Raw genomic sequence first — 20121 nt, forward strand, 5'->3', positions numbered from 1 at the left:
GAGGAGATTGTTCCAAACTTAAAAAAAAAAAAAATGTGTGCCATGTGTGTTTGGGTGCCCTCAAGGCCCAGAAGATGGGGCCCAGCGGTGGTAGTACATGCCTTTAATGCCTGCACTCAGATCTCTGTGAGTTCAAGGCCAGCTTAGTCCAGAAAGTGAGTTCCAGGACAGGCAGGGCTACACAGAAAAAGCCCGTCTCAAAAACCAAAACATTTAAGATAGGGTCAAGGTGCTCTCAGCCCTGCTACGCAGTGGAGAATGGCCTTCCTTGGATTCTTGGTTTTCCTGCCTCTGCCTCCCAAGTACTAGGGCTTGTACTACCACATTTGACTGCTGTTTGGAGGTAGAGTCTGGCTGAGGAGGAGTTCAGGGTGGCCTCGAACTCTTGTTCCTCCTGCCTCTACCTGTGTGGCGCTCAAGGCGTGTACCACCCCGGCTAGCTCCTCGGGAATTTATATTTGGGATTCATCTCTTATCAAGTAAAGCCCGGGCCTTGTTGGGTCTTCAAGTTTTATTTGGTGTGATGGCACAAATGGTAACACGGTGCTGGAGATCTCCACACGGCTTTTCTACTTAGTATTTTCTACTCAGTAGACTCAGCAGGAGTTTCCATCAGGATCCACGCTTGGGGGTGGGAGGTATGAGAAGTAGTTGAGATGGGTGCTAGGGCATTCTGTGTAATCCCAGCTCCTGGGAGATGGGGGCAGGAGGATCAGGAGTTCAAGGCCATCCTTGGCTAGCCAGTGGGTTCTGACCAGCTTAGGCAAACTGGAGAGGTTTTTGTGTTTTTTTTTTTTTTTTTCCTCAGAAGGCAGTAAGATGGCTCAGCAGGTAAAAGTGCTTGCTCTCTAGTCTGATGACCTGAGTTTCATCCCCACGACCCGCAAGGTGGAAGGAGTGGACTTTCTCCAGTGGACTGTCTTCTGACCTTCACACTTGTGCATACACAGATACAGATCAGTGAGGGGGGGGGGAAAGAACCAAGTTGAGGATTGTGTGTAAGCAGAATGACATTGCTTCATCAGTGCTGGCCATACCCTCTTAGGGATATCCCATTCAAAGGCCTCGCAGTGTCCCTCCACCTCTGGGCTGTTGAGGGCGAGCCCCTGTAGCACATGAGAGCAGAGTATTGTACTTGCCTGTACAATTATGTGTGAGTCTATGTGCACAGGCCAAAGAGGGCGGGGTGGCTGCCTCCTAATCAGTGACACATTCGTTTGGCAGGAGTGTGTGTCCTTCCTAGGTAGAGCCAGGAATGTGCTCTTTTGGCCCTGACAGTTAACACTTTGGTGTCTCCAAACTGTTAACAATTTGTTGGTTGGTGCTGCAGGGTCTTGTGTTTTGAGCCATATCCTTATGCTCTAATGGTGTGTGTGTGTGTGTGTGTGTGTGTGTGCGTGCGCGCACGCGCGCGCGTTTTGAGTGCCCTGACCTTTGTATGCATATATGGAAGCCAAGAGATTAACTTTGGCCTATTGTCTGCTCTCACTCTTCAAAGTTTTTGTTTGTTTATTTGAGACAGAGTCAGGCTAGAGAGAAGGCTCACAGGTTAAGAGCACTGGTCTTTCTTCCAGAGGTCCTGAGTTCAATTCCCAGCACCCACATGATGTCTCACAACCATCTATAATGAGATCTGGTGCCCTCATGCATACAGAATACTGTATACATAATAAATAAATAAATCTTAGAGAGAGAGAGAGAGTGTCCCTCACTGAACTGGGGCCCATTCTTTCAATTAGACTGGCTAGAAAGTCCCCCGGAATCTAACTCCTCTTTCCCTACCCTGGGATCACACACACGTGCTACTTCCTCTAGCTTTTTACCTGGTTTCTGGAACTCGGGACACAGATCTTCATGTTGGTGCCATGAGCACTTTGACCCAGTGAGCCTTTCTCCCGCCCGCCGTCCCAGTTAAAAAACAAAAGTTGAGTGGAGTTTGGTAGCACGTGCCTTTTAGTTCCAGCACTTAGGAAGCTGATTTCTGTGAGTTTGAAGCCAACCTGGTCTACATGATGAGACCCTGCCTCAAACAAAATAAATAAACAAACAAAAGTGGAAGTAGTGTCACAAACTATAGGGATCCTGGGACGTAGCATTCACAGGCCACACCAGGCCACCCTGAGGCCCTGGCAGGCTCACTAGTCCTGGTTTTTCCTGGACTTCTGTGTTTCGCAGTTCAGAAAAGCGAGCCCCAAAGAAGGGAAGAAACTTGCAGGGTGGAGTGGCCATTTGCTGCCAAGCTCCCCTCCCTAAACCGTATCTCCTTGCTTCTTGCATGCCTGAAATGCTCCAGCCAAGAGGAACCCCTTTCTCCCTGTAGGGCTCATTGCTTGCTGGGAGGCCTTTGCTCTCTGTCACATTCTACCCATCTCGGGACAGTAAAATGTCCCTGTCTTTATTGTTGTTGTTCCTTTGCTGGGTTCACCAAACACATGAGAGCCGGGCCCCTGCTCCCTTGTATTCTTTTGTTTTGTTTTGTGGTGACAGGGTCTCACTATGTAGCCCGGGCCGTCCTGGAACTCACTATGTAGATGAGACTGGCTGCCTACCTCTGCTTCCTGAGAGCTGGGATGAAAGGTATGTCCCACTATGTCCAGCTATCTCTCTACTTCTAAATATTAAAATTGCTGGTATATATATATATATATATATATATATATATATATTTTTTTTTTTTTTTTTTTTTTTTTTTTTCTTAAAAGAGTCACAAACACCATTGTTAAATGACTATTTTTACCAGCAATACAGCTGCGTTTGAAAATTTTTGGTCACTGTGAAAATATGAGGGCTTTTTTTTTTTTTTTCTTTTTTGGAGGGGGTTGTGTTGAAAAAGTTGAGACAGGTCTCACACAGCCTAGGCTGACTCTGAATTGTCAGTGTGGCTGAAGATGAGTTCGAATTTCCGGTCTTCTTGCCTTATTCTAAGTGCTGAGATCACAGACAGGCACCACTATGCCCAGCCTGAAACTGTTTTTATTTTGTTTTGGTTTATTGCGTTTTACGTTATTATTTATTTCTTTGGTTTTGTGAGACAGGGATTTCTCTGTGTAGCTTTGGCCATCCTGGACTCACTTTGTAGACCAGGCTAGCCTCAAACTCACAGAGATCCACTTGCCTCTGCCCCCCTAGTGATAGGATTAAAGGTGTGTGCCGTAATTTTTAATTTTTAAAGTTTATTTATTTATCCGAGGCAGGATTTCTCTGTATAGCCTTGGCTGTCCTGGAGCTTGCTCTGTAGACCAAACTGGCCCCGAACTCACAGAGATCCTTCTGCCTCTGCCTCCTGAGTCCTGGGATTAAAGGTTTGTAGCACCACTGCCCGGCTACTTTTTTTTAGTGTGTGTCGGTGTGTGTGTGGGTATGTGTAGGGGTGTGTATGTGTGTGCCATGCACATACTGCAGTATACTTGTAATAGAGGACAGCTTGCATGGAGTCTGTTCTCTCCTTCCTTCCATTTGAGGCCTAAGAATCAAATTGGATTGTTAGGCTTGGTGAGTGCCTGCACCTCTGAGCTATCTTCCCAGCCCCTTGAAAGTATGTTTTAACCTGAACTTTTTTTTTTTTTAGATTTATTATGTTCATAAAAGTGCTTGAACCCATGTCTGTGCCTCACATGTTTGCCTGGTGCCTGAGGAAGTCGTGAGCCTCCATGTGAGTGCTGGGACTTGAACCTGGGTCCTTCAGAAGCATAGAACAAGTGTTCTTAACTACTGAAGCGACTCTCCAGCCCTTCACCTGGCCTTTTAAATCCATAATATGTTGTATAGATGGCGATTAAAGGACTAACCTGGTCATCTCCTGATCCCAATAGCTCTATGGCGGTGGATTCTTTGTGTGGGAAGGATTGGGGCAAAAGGGCTTGAGGGTGTAGCCGCTCTGCTCAGACACGGGGCAATCATGGCTGTAGGCCTAGAGCCATTCTCCAAGCTTCTACTCACGACTCTGAGACACTGGCTTTATCCTCCATCCCGGCCACAGACCAGGATGCAGAGGCTCTGAGAGCTTCGGTGGCTCACGGGAAAGCCTTTGTTTGGAGAGGGGCGGAGGTAGACCTGTTTGGATATGAGTAAAGGAGGCTGGGGCAAAACTTGTGAGATGTCTGTGGAGACGTTTACAGCTGACACAGGAGGTGCTATACAAGTCTGGTTGGTGGCTTCCGGTGTCCAGATGAGGCTAGACTCGCCAGGGCCTGGTGTGAAGCAAGATTAGGTGTGTGTGTAATGGGAAAAGGTATGATGAGTAGATGGTGATGGAATGGGTCATTTCCTTACAGACCTTGGGAGAAACTTTGGAAGTCCCAGGACAGGAATCTGCATTATCAGCTGACCTTGCCCAGACTAGCCTCAGACGCAGGATCGTCCTGCCTCAGCCTCTTGAGTATTAGGATGGCAAGTGTGAGCTCACTTCCACACGGCTGGGCTTCACCCTGTCTTTCCTTTTGTGTGTGTTATGTGCGGTGAGCATTTGTGTGTACATTCGCGTGTGTGCGCATGCCTGTGGAAGCCAGAGGTTGACACTGGGCATCTTCCTTGTTGGATTTGCTCCCCAGTCACTGAGACAGGATCACTGTGGAACCTGGAGCTTCTTGATTCGGCTAATCCAGCTAGCCAGCTTGACCCGGGATCCCTAAGCCTGGTAGACTTCTATGTGAGTGCTAGGGTGTCCAAACTCTAGTTTCTGGCAAATGCTTTAACCACTGGGCATCTCCTCAGCCCTTTTTGTCTTTATTTTTGGTTATTTATTTTAAAAGATTATTTATTTATTACATATACAATGTTCCGTCTGCATGTGTGTCTGCACGACAGAAGAGGGCACCAAGATCTCATTAGAGATGGTTGTGAGCCACCATGTGGTTGCTGGGAATTTGAACTCGGGACCTCTGGAAGAGCAGACAGTGCTCTTAACAGCTGAACCATCTCTCCAGCCCCTTGTTTTTATTTTTATTTATTTATTTTTAAGACAGGGTCTCATATAACCCAAGGTAAACTTGGATTTCCTGTGTAACTGGAATGGCCTTGAACTCCTGAGCCTCCTGTTCTATCTTCCAAGAGCTATGCTGCTCGCTCGCTGCAGCTACCTCTTCTGTTTTGTTTGTAGGGAGGTTGAAATAAAGTCTCACTTTGCATCCTGGGATGGCAGTCTGCTTTCAATGATCCTCCTGTCTCTGTGTTCCCCAAGTGCCGGGATTAGAGGCATATACCCCAACACTAGCTTCATCTACTTGTTTGTGTTTTGCTCTGTAACCCGTTTACTGCAGCTACTACAGCTGGGCCATTTACTTTCCTGTAATTAGGAAAGTAATTACGGTAGCCCAGGCTGGCCCGGAATTCCCAGCCATCTTCCTGTGTCAGCCTCTTGAGGACATGATCCACCACCATTTACTTCCTTGCTCCACACAGTCCCCAGAGTTACCTGCTGTGGAGTTCTCACCTGGGCATCTCCTACCATCCTCCGGGCTGGGACTGCGGGAGGCAGCGCTCAGCAAGTTATTAGCCAATTGGACTCATTATCATTTCCCTTTGCTTGTGGGGTTAACATCCTATCAGGCAGGTCAAGTTCGAGAAGCAGAAAGTCTGTGCATTGCCTGTGCAGATGCCCTGATGGCCTTATCTGTGTCCTCTGGAGGAAAGTCTCTCCAGCCCACTTCCTCGTGTGTGTGTGTGTGTGTGTGTGTGTGTGTGTTTAAACAGGGCTCGCTACGTAGCCTTAGCTAGCCTGGGACACTCTTTGTAGACCCCAGCGGCTACAAAAGCAGAAAGCTGCCTGCCTCTGCCTCCTGAGTGCTGGAATTAAATGGGTGCACCACTCTGCCAAGCTTGGAGGGAACTCTTTTTTTAGGTTTCCCGAGATAGCGGGAGAAAACTTTTTGAATAAGAAGAGAATTCTGGGTGTGAATGTTTGGTTGTATGCACCTCTGCACCACAGGCGTTCATGGTTCCCTCGAAGGCCAGAAGAGGGCGTCGGATCCCCCCCAGACTGGAGTCACAGACAGTGGTGAACCGCCGTGTGGGTGCTTGGAATGGAATCCGGGTCCTCTGGGAAAGCAGCAATCTCTCTAGGTCCGAGAAAACTTTCTGAAAGTCGCACCTTATCTGAATTCTCAATCAGGCACGGCAACGTTCCTGGGTGCTAGCAGAGCCACAGCAGCCCGGTCCGCCTAAGGAAGTTCCGCAGACCCGGACCTCTGGGCGGCTCCCGGGGAGTGACCCACGCTGGCCTCTCGGCGGCTTAAGTAGGCGCTCCTCGTTTGACTGACAGGGGAGGCCGCTAATGCTCGCCTAGGGTAGTTCCCCTGAGCGCGCTGGGGGCGGGGGGCGTGCCGCCTCTGCCCTGTCCCGTCCAATCCAGAGCGCCAAAGGGGCCGAAGGGCGGGGTCTGGAGCCCCGGCAACCAATAGGACGACCACAGCGGGCGCGGCGGGGGCGGCGCGGTCTGGGCTGGCGGCAGAAGCGGCCGCGGCGGGTCTGGGCAGGGCCGGGGAAGGCGGCCGGAGCGGAACGGGAAGGGGTCGGAGTCGCAGCCCGGCCGGGGCGGCGTGAAGCAGCGGGAACCGAGGCGAGCGGCGGCCGAGGTGAGAGGGACGCGGCGACGGTTGGGACGGGGGGTCTGTGGCCGCGCCTACCCCTGTCAGGGCCGCGCCGGGGCCGAGCGCGCGGGGCCGCGCCGCTCGAAACTTCTAGCCCGCGCGCGAGGGGCCACGCGCCGGCGGGCGGAGCCGGGGAGGCCCGAGGGGCGGCCGGGGCGGGCGGGACCCCACGCGGACGCGCTCGCGGGCCACTTTGCCGACTGCCTTCCATTTCCGTCTCTCCCACCGCTCGGTGCCCGCGGTGGCGAGAGCCCAGCCTGCCCGGTGAGCGTGACCTAGGGGTGCGTGGCGGGGACAGGAAAGGCTGGGTGCTGTCCTTTTGACTTTCATAGTTTGCTTGACTCACGGGATCCCAAGTGTCAACTCCCTCTCCCCTCCCGCGGGGCTCCGGAGCCGCGTTCTTCTCTCCCCAAAGACCCCGGGCTTGCGGGGGGTCCCCCCTTTTCTGAGACGGTCGGGCTTTTTTTTATTTTCCAGAAGTGGAGCGGAGGAGCTGGATGGGAACCTCTGGGCCTTAGAGGTTCGGACCTAGAAGTAGACACGCCCCAGGGATGCTGCGTTCTTGTTGGGTCCTCTAGGGGAGATGGCCTTGGTCCGGGGTGCGCACATTTCTGGCCCTTGCCGCCGTCCTTCCTTGACCGCAGCTGTCCTGAGGTTTTGTGATGAAGGGGAGTAGGTTGCTGACAGTCTCCAGGGCTACTCATTACGCGGTTTAACAAAAACACTCCTGCTCTGCCCTGATGTAAATCTGTTTAATCCTGAGTTGTGGACGGTGAGCTCACACCTCCTCCCACCCTCACCCCCCCCTGCCCCCTTACAGGTTTTTCAGTTGGCTTAAATTCTGTTCTTGGGCTCCTGGCAAAGGGATCAGCCAGGTGGGCTGTGTTCTGTGTTTACCTTCCTTTTCCGTCGCAGGGCGCGCAGAGTCACCTTTTCACAGAAGCACTGAATGGGCGGCTGTGTAGGTGGGATTCTCTTGACTTCCCTGGAACGCCTTGCTCTGTACGTTTGCACTTCACTCCAGAGTTTGGCAGTCTCCTTGGTGAAGCCATTCTTCTTGAGCCATGAGGCCACTACTTGAAAAACTTGTATGATGGTTCCCCCCCCCCCAGTCTGGAGGCTTTAAAGAAACTGGCCATTAGGCTGATGCGTTTTTATTATTTGGGAAAGTAACTGACACAGAATAAGAGACTGGTTAGGTCTGTTCTCTGCAGGATTTTTAAAGAATAGCAACTCTGGAATAGAAATGGTATTTTATAGTTCACGCTGTTATGGGAGCTAGCTAGACCTTGTTACTTTTCAACATAATATTGAACCTACAAAGTGTGTGTATGTAAGAAACATATCTGGGTTTTATGCTGCCCGGTAGAGAGAAGTGAGAGATGTGAGAGAAGTGAGATTGGGTTTCTCCCAGTTCTGAGTGCCAGTACAGACTTATGATGGCCAGGTATTTCTAGGCGAGCATAGGAGCACTTGCCCTTAGTTTTGTAAGTTTGTTTGTTTGTTTTGGTTTTGTGTTTTGGACACAGGGTTTCATTATGTGGACCAGGCCGTCTGGGAACTCACAGAGATCTGCCTGCCCCTGCCTCCTGAGTGCTGAGAGTAAAGGCCTGTAACAACCATACCTGGCCACCCTTACTCTTTTTCATTCTTTTCTCTTTCCTGAAAGTCCATGCTGATGGGTTAAGGCCTGATTCTTAGGCTTGCTGCTTCTGAAAGAGGTCATCATGCCTTTGCAGGAAGTTATGGAATATCAAATAATAGTAGTAAAATTATTAGCTATCGTGGCACCTTGTGAAGCGTGCGCAAGTTCTTTCTGCCAACCTCACGTGAAAGCTCCCAGCTGACTCTGGCCTGCCTTATCTGCCATCCCACTGTACTCGGCTTCCTGGAGGCCAGCCTTTCGATTATGGAGTTAATGACCATGTTCACATGTGCTGGAGTGCCTGCTCAGTTTTTTTCCAGTTGTTTGGAATCACAGCTGCATACCTGAAGGCAGTAGAGGGGGCAGGGCTTAGATACTTAGTCAGTTTGCATACTAGGGGCAGAGTCCTTAATGCCATGGCACAATCTCCTCACGCCCGAAAGCCGGCCTGAGAGCATGGTCTAAATGGGCCTGAACTTGTTCCTGATGGCTCTCAGCGGTGGTTGGTGGTCTCTGGGATGGCTGCTTGGGCATTTTTTCCGATGTTTAATATTCAGATGGTTGTAGTGTCTGCTGACTAGAAACCATCTTAGAATAGGTCACCTGGGGCTGGGAGATAGCTCAGTCAGTATAGCACCCAGTGTTCAAACCTCCTTAGGTTCCTGAGTTCGAACCCCCCACAAAAAAATAAGGTGATCGGGGGAGTGGGGGAAACAGCTCAGTAGCTAAGAGCATTTGTTACTCTCACAGAGGACCTGGGTTTGATCCCCAGCACCCATGTGGTACCCCAACCACCTGTAACTCCAGTCCCAGGGGATCTTCGACCCCCTGCTAACTTGGGAGGACACCAGACTGTACATGGTGCACATACATACGTGCAGGCAAGCATTCGTAATCTTTGGAAACAAAAAGAAATCTTATCAAATATAAATTGGACAGTGGTCAAGGGTGGTACTGGCATCAGCGTCTGGCCTGTGTTTGCACACTTGTATACGCACAGAGTGGCTCTCCCACTGAGCACTTGCCCGAAATCCTACCCTTTGGGAGGCTGAGGCAGGGAAATCTCTAGTCTGAGATCAGGTTTGGGCTATGTAGCAAGACCCTATCTCAGCAGAGGATAGTTCTCCAAATATTCTGCACAAGCAGATGTTTTTTAGTATTTGTGTGGTCACTAAGTACTTGAGAGACAACTGTCAAGCCCAGAGCATGAGGGTTGTATCTTTGTAAAGAATATTTATTTACTCCATGCGTGCATGCATGCGTGGGTGTGTGTGCACACATGTAAGTATGTGCATGCTGTGGTCTGCATGTGGAGATTAGAGGACAACTTTTAGGAGCTGTTTCTCTCCTTCCACTTTGTAGCCAGCAGGGATGGAACTCAAATCGTCAGGCTTGGCAGCAAGTGCCTTTACCTGCTGAGCCGTATCTCTCTGTTCAGATTCTTTTTATTTTTATTTTTTTGGACAGTGTTTTTCTGTGCAACCCTGACTGTCCTGGAACTCAGATCAGGCTGGCCCCAAACTCAGAGAGCCGCCTGCCTCTGCCTTCTGAGGGTTGGAATTGAAGGCATACCCTAGCACCACCCAGCTTTTGACTAGATTTTTAAGTTTTATTAAAAAAAAAATACTTTTACCTTTTAAAAAGATAATATATTTGTTAACATTCATTTAGCGTGTGCATGTGTGTGTGCCACAGTGTGCATGCGGGGCTCAGAGGACGCCTGTAGGAGTCAGTTCTTACCAGTTTTCTCCTTCCGCCTTGTGGGTTCTGGGGATTGAACTCAGGTTGTAAGGCTCACCTTCTGAGCCATTCTGTCACCCTTCTTCCCACATTGCCCGAGGATGGAACTCAGTGTGCTATGCGCTAGGCGAGCAGTCCAGCACTAAGCTACGCTTCCAGCGCATTTAAAAAATTTCAGTCTTAAAAGTATTCACACATTCTTGAGTCTAGCAATGAGCTAGACAAAGGAGGAAGTACAGCAGTGTGCACAGCGCTAACTCCATGCTCAGAGTCCTCAACAGACGCCTTAGAAGGAGCCTTGCTGGAACACTGAGGCAGGGTCTCCTCTGGAACTCACTGAGTGGCTGTCCTTGGCCTCCGAATCAAGGCAGAGTTCCTGCCTCAGCACTCCAAGTGCTGACATTTCAGGCTTGAGCATTACATCTGGCTTTAGTGTAATTTTACTCCCTTCCTGGAATACCAGACATCAGGACAGTGGGAGATGGATGGGGACCAGGGCACCTTGCCTCCACCAACTCTGAGGCTAGGATGTGCCGATCACAGTGTCTCGGTTTTCATATTTGTAAGAGAGGCTTAGAAATTCTTACTTATTTAATGTATATTAGTGCTCTGTCTGCATGTACACCTGCATGCCAGAAGAGGGCATCAGACCCTAGTGTAGATGGCTATGAGCCACCACATAGTTGCTGGGAATTGAACTCAGGACCTCTGGAAGAGCAGACACTGCTCTTAACCTCTCAGCCATCTCTCCAGCCTGGCTTAGAAATTCCTAACCTTTGACATTTTGAGAACAGCTGTGAGACATCTCCGCCTCCACTGCAGGAAAGAAAGTCCACCTGTGAACAACTTGGGGCCAGCATTCAGGGTGAGGACTGCCACACTCCATCCGTAAGCTGTCTCCCTCTTGATGTGGTAGGGTGCTGAGCGCAGCCTTCCTAAGCTGCCTGCCTCTCGCCCCAGAGAATCTGTAATCCTATTTCCTGTGTCATATTGGAGTTAATAATAATGGTGACATACATATATGGAGGACACACATTCTGAAGTGCTTTCACCTCATATTTTGTACTCAAACATTTGAGGAACATGGCCAGATGGCCTTCCTGGGTCCAGAACATGGGGTTTTTCCATTAGGTTCTGCTGCCTTGGTGGTTGTCATGAAGATTTGTTGGCATCGTAAAGATCTGGTAATATCACTTGTAGAAGAAGATTTGTTTGTCCACTAAAGGACTTTTTCTTTTGGCATTTGAATCCTTAAACACCTTTCTGTCCTGACTGTGAAGACCTTACTTTACTTTATTTTTTAATGTTTTGATCTTTATCTTTTATTTGATGTAAATGGCTGTTCTGCCTACATTTGTGTCTGTATACAGTGTGTGTGTTGGATCCCCAGGGACCTGAGTTGCAGACAGTTGTGAGCGGTCATGTGGGTGTGGGAGTGAACCCAGGCCTAACCTTGTGCTCTTACTTGTGAGCTGTCTCTGGTTCTCTTGTTTTTGTTTTTTTGCAACCCTTTTCAGAGGGGAAAATTTGTAGGATTTGAGTGTTTGGGCAGACTTATTTAATTTTTATTGATTACAGAGTATATTTAATCTCAGTTGCTTAGCACTTGAGAAATCTGTGAAGTAAATAAAAGTTAAGTAGAAACAAGAAATTGAGTCAGACCTGATGGTGCACGCCTTTAAATCCCAACACTGGGGAGGCAGAGGCAGGCAGATCCCTGTGAGTTGGATGCCAACCTGGTCTACATAGTAAGTTTCAGGATAACCAGGGCTACACAGCTATAAGACAAGACCTTGTCTTGAAACAGAAAATCCCAAATCATGGAATTGACTTATTCAAGTATGTCCTCATTGATGAGATGCTCCCTGTGCCAGAATCCTGGGTAGTTTGAGGTTGGGTATGAATTGTGTTGGTGACTGTCGAAAGGCAACGTAGGAAAGAAAGGGTTAGAGTCCATGATGCCACAGCAAAGGCATGGAGGTAGGAGGAGCTCAGAGCTCACTTCGTGATCAGAAAGGAGGCGGCAGAGAGAGAGAGAGCACTGGGAATGGCATGGGCTTGTGAAAGCTCGAAGCTCTCCTGGTGGCTCACCTCTTCCTGGAAGGCCACATCTCCTAACTCTTCCTAAGCAGTTCCACAAACTGGGGACCAAGCATTCAAGCATACCAGTCCGGGGTGCCATTCTAATTCAGATGACTACAGTGACCATGAGCACCCAACAGTGGCTTCTTGTGACCGTGCCAGGTTTCAGTTGCTTAATGGATTGTTTATTAGTAGCATAGAGTCTCAGTTGTATAAAGAGCAAGTGTTTAAGAAAGGACAAGACACTTAAAAAGTGCTTTTTTTTCCTTAATTTTTTTCATCACTCTGTGTACATGGGCACAAGTGCTTTTACATGCCAACCATCTATAAATAAAAATGACCCCCATAGGCTCATATATTTGAATACTTAGTCATCAGGGAGTGGCACTATTTGAGAAGGCTTAGAAGGTGTTGTTAGAGTAGGTGTGGCCTTGTTGGAGGAGTGTGTCACTGGGAGTGGGGTTTTGAGGTTTCAAAAGCTCGTGCCAGGGCCATTATCAGGCTCTGCTTGTGGATCAGGATGTAGCTCTCAGCTACTTCTCCAGCATAATGTCTGCCACTGTGCTCCCTGCCTCCACGTGTCCTGCTGTGATGATAATAGACTAAGCCTCTGAAGCTGTAAACAAGTCCCCAGTTAAATGCTGCTTTGGTAATGGTGTCTCTTCACAGCAGTAGAACACTGACTATGACTTCATTTCATTGGCTTATTTTTGGTTTATTTCTGATGAAAATAATAGACCTGGTCAGTTATGTTGGTTATCAGGCATTGGAATGTATAGAACTGCATAGAATAGGGTACCCCTCAAACATGGCGGTGTGGAGGAGTCCCCTCTCTTCCTTTCATGTCATTCTGATGCTTGTCAGGAGGCAGCCAACCACAGTTCATGGTTGTGACGTGGAAAAAGTGTCTTTGTCTTAGACTGGAGAGATGGCTCAGTGGTTAAGAATGCTGGCTGCTCTTTAAGAGAACTAGGGTTCAGTTCCCAGCACCCATATGGTGGCTAACAAACCTCTTGTTAACTCCAGTTGCAGGGGATTTGATGCTCTCTTCTGACCTCAGTGAGTACTGCATTCATATGGTACATGGACACACACATGCAGGCAAAATACCCATACACATAAGGTAAAATTATATAATATGTGTACATACATATATACATACATACATGGTATCTGTTCATTTCAGGTGGGTTCTTTAAATACTGGAGAGGACAGAGCAATGACAAACAACTCTGCTATATGAAGTGTCACGTTTCAGCCTCTCCAGTGAAGGATTTGCCTTGCAGAGAAAGTTGGTAGAAGTTAATGGCGAATAGTCAGCTCTGAAATGGTAAGCAATAGAAAATTATTGAAAGTAAAAGCCTGGTGAAGCAGTGAGACCAGCTGACGGTGAGACCTGAAACGGCCTGTGAGAACCAGGCTGCTGTTCTCCTGTGGCAGGGTGTAGAATGCATGAGTACAGCTGCCTCGTACCTTTATTGACTGCTAGCATCCACGGTGGCTTACCCTCACCAGGAACTGACAAGAGTACATTGGTCCTTCCCTTTCTTCCATTGGCTTCCTGTCTGCTCCTTAGATACTGGTAGGAGCAGCGTTGTCAGAGGCGGCTGGGGAATTTCACTGAGCTGCCGTGGAATTGCATGAATTCTGTTTTACTTAGTTTCCTTTATTTTAAAATGATGTGTGTATGTGTTTGTGTGTGTTCATGTGTATATGTTGTGTGAGTGACTGCAGAGGCCAGAAGGGGACATTTGATTTCCAGGCGCTGGAGGGATTAGTGGTTGTGAGCCACCCAACATGGGTGCTGGAAACTGATTGTGGGTCCTCTGGAGGAGCAGTACATGCTCTTAACTGCTAAACTATCTTTCGACTCTTTGTTTTATTCATTCATTCATCTATCCATCCATATTTATTTATTTGTCCATCTATTTATTTATCTAGTTTTGAGGCAGGGTCTCTATGTAGGCCTGGTTGTCCTAGAACTTGCTATGTAGACCATACTGGTCTAAAGCTCACAGAGAGCTGTCTGCCTCTGTCTCTGGAGTGCTGGGATTAAAGGTGTGTTTCACCATGCCCAGTCCTCTCTGTTTTTAATGTGTGTGTGTGTGAGTGTGTGAAAGAGAGAGAGAGATTTCCTGTAGACAAGCACTTGTTGGGATCTGAGACAATTCATGGGAACTTGTTTTTTCTGTTACCTAGTGGAATCCAGGGCTCAAATTCAGGCCTGCATTTGAGTACCTTTATGCGGAACCATCTTAATAGTCCTGTTCTTTTGTCTTCCTTTGTTTTTAATATTTTATGTGTGAGTGTTTTGCTTGAATATATATATATATGTGCACCACATGTTTGGCTGGTGTCCAAGGAAGTGCGAAGAGGGTGTTAGATCACCTGGAACTGGAATTGCAGATAGTTGTGAGCTAACATGTAGGTGCTTAGAATTGAACCTGGATCCTTTGGAAGAACAGTGGGTGCTCTTAACCATTGAGCCATCTTTGCAGTCCCGATAGCCCTATTTTAGAAAGGATGTAGCCTGGCAGGCTTTGAATTCATTGTCTTTCTGCCTTAATATTTTTAGAGTTTAGATTATAGGGGTTTTACTTAACAGCTCTTCTTGGGATGAGAGCATTTGGAATATATCTTAATTGTCTGGGACATCTGTGGGGGAAGGGAAAATAGGCATTGAAGGGGGAACATTGTAACTGCTGTTTATGTCGGAATCTTGGTCCCTGGTTCAGCTTACATCTTTAGGATTCCAAGATTAAAGGTCTCCTGCTCTAGAGAAACAGTTGGGGCAGAACTAGAATAATTGTGTTTCACTGTTTCTATCACTAGATAGAAGTGGGTCCACATGTAGAGAGGCACACAGAACAGGGCTGTCTGACTGCTCTAACCATGCTGCAGCACTTAACTCCAGGGAGGTGGCCCCTGCCAGGGATGAGCTCCAGAGTCATGAAGAATGTGGGTGCCTTTGATCCCAGTACTCAGGAGGTGGAGGCAGGCTGATCTCTCTGAGTTTCAGGCCAGCCTGGTCTACAGAGGTAGTTCCAGAATGGCCAGGGCTACACAAAGAAACTCTGTCTCTCAAAAAACAAACAACCAAAAAGAATCTGATGTGTGTTGCGGAGGTAGGGCTGTTGAGTGTAGAGGGAGTGAAGACTGGGTGGGCAGCTTCAGAATGAGCTCCTTGTTGGCCGAGGCTGGGGTCTAGACTCTCCTCTGGAGAAGGAATTCCGTGGGGAACCTTCCAGGGTACGAGCAGGATGATCTTGGCAGGAGTGAGAGTCAGTTGAGAAGTCGGGGGTGTGGATGGGAGAGGTGTGATCTGGTTGCTCCTTTTCACAGGGATCACCAGTGTTCTCCAAGGCTTGAGGCTTGCCTTTGGCTCTTCCTAGGAAGCAGTAGCTAAAATTTGCAAGAAAGGGTCTTACAGGGAAGGCTGGCCTCAGTCATTGATTCAGCTCCATTGTCTAAATGTTCACTAATGCTGTTGGGGGGGGGTATTGTCGTATACCCCGTGTCCTGTTTTTGTTTTGTTTGGCTTATTTTCACAATTCTGTAAGGCTAGTTCCTGCAGAAGAGAAAAGGCAGTACTGCAGCAACAAAGCAGAGATTAGAAGCGTGTGTTTGGAGCCAGACAGCCCTGGTTTAGGTCCCAGGTCTACCGCCAGGTGATTGTGCATCCATGCTGCCTGGTCTAATGAGTCAACATTTCTTATTTTCTTATTTTTCTTTTTTAAAGATTTGTTTTTTAACTTATTTAATTTTTTTTTTTTATGTTATATGCATTGGTGTAAGGGTATCAGAGCTCTTAGAACTGGAGTTACAGACAGTTGTGAGCTGCATGTGGGTGCTGGGAATTGAACCCATGTCCTTCGGAAGAGCAGACAGTACTCTTAACCACTGAGCCAGCTCTCCAGCCCCTAAAGAGTTGTTTTATTTATATATATATATATATTTTTTTTAATTATATTTTTATTTTATGTGCATTGGTGTTTTGCCTGCATGTATGTCTGTGTGAGGTGTCGGATCTCCTGGAAGTGGAGTTACAGACAGTTGTGAGCTGCCATGTGGGTGCTGGGAATTGAATCAGGGTCTTCTGGAAGAGAAGCCAGCATTCTTAACCATTAAGCATCTCTCCAGCCTGAGACTACGCGTCTTATTTTTGAGCTGCAACATAGTGCTCTGGGCATTTGCTTACAAAGAACAGAAATCTTATTCCACAAAGTCTGGAGTCTGGAAGCCTGAGGTAAGGGTGCAGGAGTGCTGGGTTCTTTTCTGAGTTACAGATCCACTTCTGGTTGTGCGCTTTTACAGCTGAAAGAGGTTAAGGGAGCTCTCTGACTTTCTTAAGGAAAACTGCTAATCTCTTTCTTTGGGGCTTCATCCCCTTGACCCAGTTAGGTATCATGATGTTGACACTAGGATTTAAGTATGGGAATTTGGAGTGTATCCCTTCTCTGGGGTATGCTATGTGCTGTGCATTCTTGGACCAAGAGCTCAGTCTATAGTAGTTATTTTGTGTCACTCAGCATGATAATTAGGCGAATTTGTAAATTAAGCAAAACCCTAAAGTACTCATAGTGGATCTATTTTATCCAGTTCTTTCAGAAGTTTTTCACAAACATAGTTTTTTCCTCAGCCAGAGTACTTGTTAGGACCTTCTGTGGTGACTCAGGGTCAAAGGGGTGCTCTCTGGGGTCACCAGTGTGGGTGAGGCCTTAAGCCCTTTGTGCATAAGTCTTCTTGCAACACTCTGAGGTTTTGCTTGCTTCTGTCCTTATTGTGGGGGTGAGACTAAGAATTTGTGCATCCTATTTGTGTGTGGTGGTGCACGCCTTTAATCCCAGCAGTCAGGAGGCGGAGGCAGGTGGATCTCCTGAGTTGGAGGCCAGCCTGGTCTACAGAGTTCCAGTCTTGACACAAAGAATGGGTGCGTCCTGCTTGTGTTTGAGGGCAATCCTGCCCTGCCTCCTGGCTTGCTGATGCTCTGCTTGAAGTTAACGTGACAGTCATGCCGGCCTGTCCCTGTGGTGAGGAAATGTTGCTGTGGCTGCACCTAGTGCTCAGAGGGGGAAAGGAGCATGTGATGGGGAAAAGGACTTGAGAACATTAGGATCAAGTTGTGTGCACAGGGGTCCAGGGGAAAGTAGGGATACATGCACACATAGCAGCGACAGCTCAAACTGGAGAATTAGGGGGCTTTCTGATCTATATTCTTACACTTCCCCATTTAGAATTAATGTTTAAGTTTTAATTGGCTATATAATTAAGGTGTGTATCGATACAACTTGGCTGTGCAGGTATTCGTAGTTGACCATGAATGTTCCCATAGCTTTTATTTTGTTTTCATAACAACTTTGTTGTTTGTTTCCCTTGTTCTTGGTTCAGAAGGAAGAGAAAAAGAGATAGAATTGGAAGGGTCAGTGGCTTTCCAGAGGCCACTGATCTCAGTCACAGGGCCTGCTGTCTAAAATCAGTTGTGGCTGGTTTTCTAAGTTGTCTCTTGAATGAAGTGAAATTTTATTTTTTTTAAATGTTGCTCAAATTGTAGTTTGTGAACATTTTCATACTTCAAACTATGTTGGTATTTCATTATATTAAATTATGTTGTCTCTAGCTGAGAGTGCCAGGAGCGTGAATTGTGGTCAGGCTCTCTTCCCACACAGACCTCCAAGCCCGCTATTAGTGGATTTTGTAGCTCACTGATTTGCTGAAGCTGGCTTGCCTGGGCACCAGTTAGCTTGACTATGATGTTGTTTTTAATTAAGCACTTGTGACCTCTGTACCAGCAAATATATCATCAGATAAGGAGGCTGGGCTTGTGCCATGGGGAGATTGGCATGGCTGGTGGTAGAACCAGTGGTCATGGGGCACACTGTGTTCTGGATTTTCTGAGAGATCGTGGACGGTTCACATTTCTGCTCATTGAGTTCTTATAACCAGTCAGTGTTAACTCCACTTTGTTTAGGCATACTCAGCCCAAGGTCAGAGAAGTGACCTTCAGAGGCTGAAGGCCGTACCAGTGTTCCCTTATCTTGTCACCTTGAGTAAGTAGATTGAGTCACTTGCTCTTAACTGTAAAAAAGATCTTAAAAATTTCCTTTTTCCTCTCTGCTTCCTTCTGAGAAACAGAGAAATGGTTCAAATTATGTGTCCTTTGTAGGAGCTAAGTTCACAACTAACCCGATTAAGAGACTGAACATTTGTGGTTTACATCGCCGAGTTTATAAGGGTAGGAAGGGAGCTGCCACAAGCTGTCTGGCTGGAGTGTTGTCAGAGGACTTCAGTCATCACCCATATGCTTCTCTCCTAGCTGAAGAGGTCAGAGGGTGGAGGAGCAGGGCTCTCAGAGTTCCAGAGGCCTGGTGGGTCTGTTGCTCCATCATCCAAGTGGCCTTAAGGAGGCAGCTGAGGGAAGGTACCTGAGAGATGTTCTGATTATTTGTGTATGTGTTTGTTTTTTTTCTTTTAGACACAAGGTTTCACTGTGTAGCCCAGGTTGGCCTCAGACTACAGATTCTGCTGCTTAGCCCCCAATGCTGGGGTGACCAACCTGTGCCATCAGACCTGGCTCAGATACTTGGTTTTTATACTTGTGCTAATTACAATTATCATTTTTATGCCATTTGACTTAATATAAAAAAATTATATTCCCTACTCCTGTGCATATGTTTGCTCCCTTGCATACATACACAGAGAGAGACAGAGACCTGTGAGTGACATGTGACCGTCAGAGGGCAACTTACAGAATTTTTTTGTTTGTTTTGTTTTTACTATGTGGGACCCAGGCCTCAAATTTCTGTTTTCAGGCTTGGGCACAAGTACCCTTATCTGCTGAACCATCTAGAATCTAGATCCTAAATGGCCCATGACTTTTTGATTTTTTGTTTCTTCTCCCATGTCACCGTGTCTGACTATGTCCTCACTGAGTATTTCTGTTAGAGTTCTTTCTTCCTTTTCGGGTATTGATCAGCCCTGGGGCCTGGTGCATGCAAGGTAAGCCTTCTGCCAAGTGAGCTACATCTCCAGCCCTTAAATGATTTCCAGTGTCATCTTGTTGACTGTATGAGACTGAAACATTACCTGTGCTGAGCATTTTATAGCTTCTCTCCACCATTTTGCTAATTAGGTGAATTTGTAGCTGACAATTTGAGTTTTTTTTTCCTCCCTCTTTCCCTTCTCTCCAGTCTGTGTAATTAGTTCCTGAGGAGAAATCCCCAGGAATGGCTTTAAAGCCGTGAACACTTTAGAGTGTTTTGAAATTTGTTTGAATTCCTGTTTAGTCAGTTTTTCTGGTATATTAGGGAAAGAGAATCCCGGGGAATTCCACCTATAAGGCGTCTTGGTCTTTGGAACTTGTCAGTGTCCATGAGATAAACTCTCTGGAGGGGTTTCTCGAATGAGTCACATTCCCTTCTAATCTGGGTGGCTCCTCCTTGCACGGGATGCTTTCCTTTCACGAATAGGAGAAACCCTTACTGGGGGCTGGGTCTTACTGCAGCGTACCCAGGCCTTAGGTTCAGTTCCGAGCTCAGGAGAGAGATTGGGGGGGTGGGGAGAAAATCTTACTACCCCTCCAACTTGTCAGGCCGCTTGGAAGCACAGTAGCTGACAGGGCTTGTCCTGGTTTGCTTTTGCACATTTGCAGTTTGTGAACTGGGAAAAACTGTGCAAGGCTGTTGGCGCTGGAATCACTCAGAGATCATGGCAGCCTGGGGTCACTTGATCCTTTGGACTTTGCCTCTGTGGCTTGGGTGCCTTTCTCACAGATGCTTCAGCTTCTCTTCATTGTACAGCCAGGCACTCTATCAGAGTTATATAACTCGTTCTTGTTTCTGTTACTACTGTTTGTTCATTCTTTGGTGAAGTCCACTCTGTCCCCTTCCCATTGGCTGGCTGACTTGTTCACCTTTTACTGCCCTATAGAAGATTAGCAGAGTCCTGGTTTCCTGATTGCTCATTTCGAAGGGTTTGCAAAGGACAAGGTGTGTTTGTGTGTGTGCGGTGTGTAGGAGTATGTGTGTGTGTATATGCACACTCATGGATGGATGCGATAGGGCTCCTGCT

At 47.5% G+C, this 20121-nt stretch overlaps 1 protein-coding gene across 4 annotated transcripts in view; it reads left to right on the top strand.

Moving 5' to 3' along the window:
- The first annotated feature begins 6428 nt into the window (after positions 1-6428).
- The window catches only part of Pacsin2 (protein kinase C and casein kinase substrate in neurons 2), a 98353-nt gene continuing 84660 nt past the window's right edge, over positions 6429-20121 (top strand). For 2 of the 4 annotated variants that reach the window (XM_021643151.2, XM_021643154.2), the window contains exon 1: positions 6429-6572. The gene's annotated coding sequence lies outside the window, so the exon portion shown is untranslated. Of the gene's footprint in view, positions 6573-13240; positions 13385-20121 lie in introns of all 4 variants that reach the window. The other 2 variants (XM_060388937.1, XM_060388938.1) reach the window with 2 other exon arrangements.

Source organism: Meriones unguiculatus, chromosome 8, assembly GCF_030254825.1.
Source record: "Meriones unguiculatus strain TT.TT164.6M chromosome 8, Bangor_MerUng_6.1, whole genome shotgun sequence".
In the NCBI taxonomy this organism is placed as follows: domain Eukaryota; kingdom Metazoa; phylum Chordata; class Mammalia; order Rodentia; family Muridae; genus Meriones; species Meriones unguiculatus.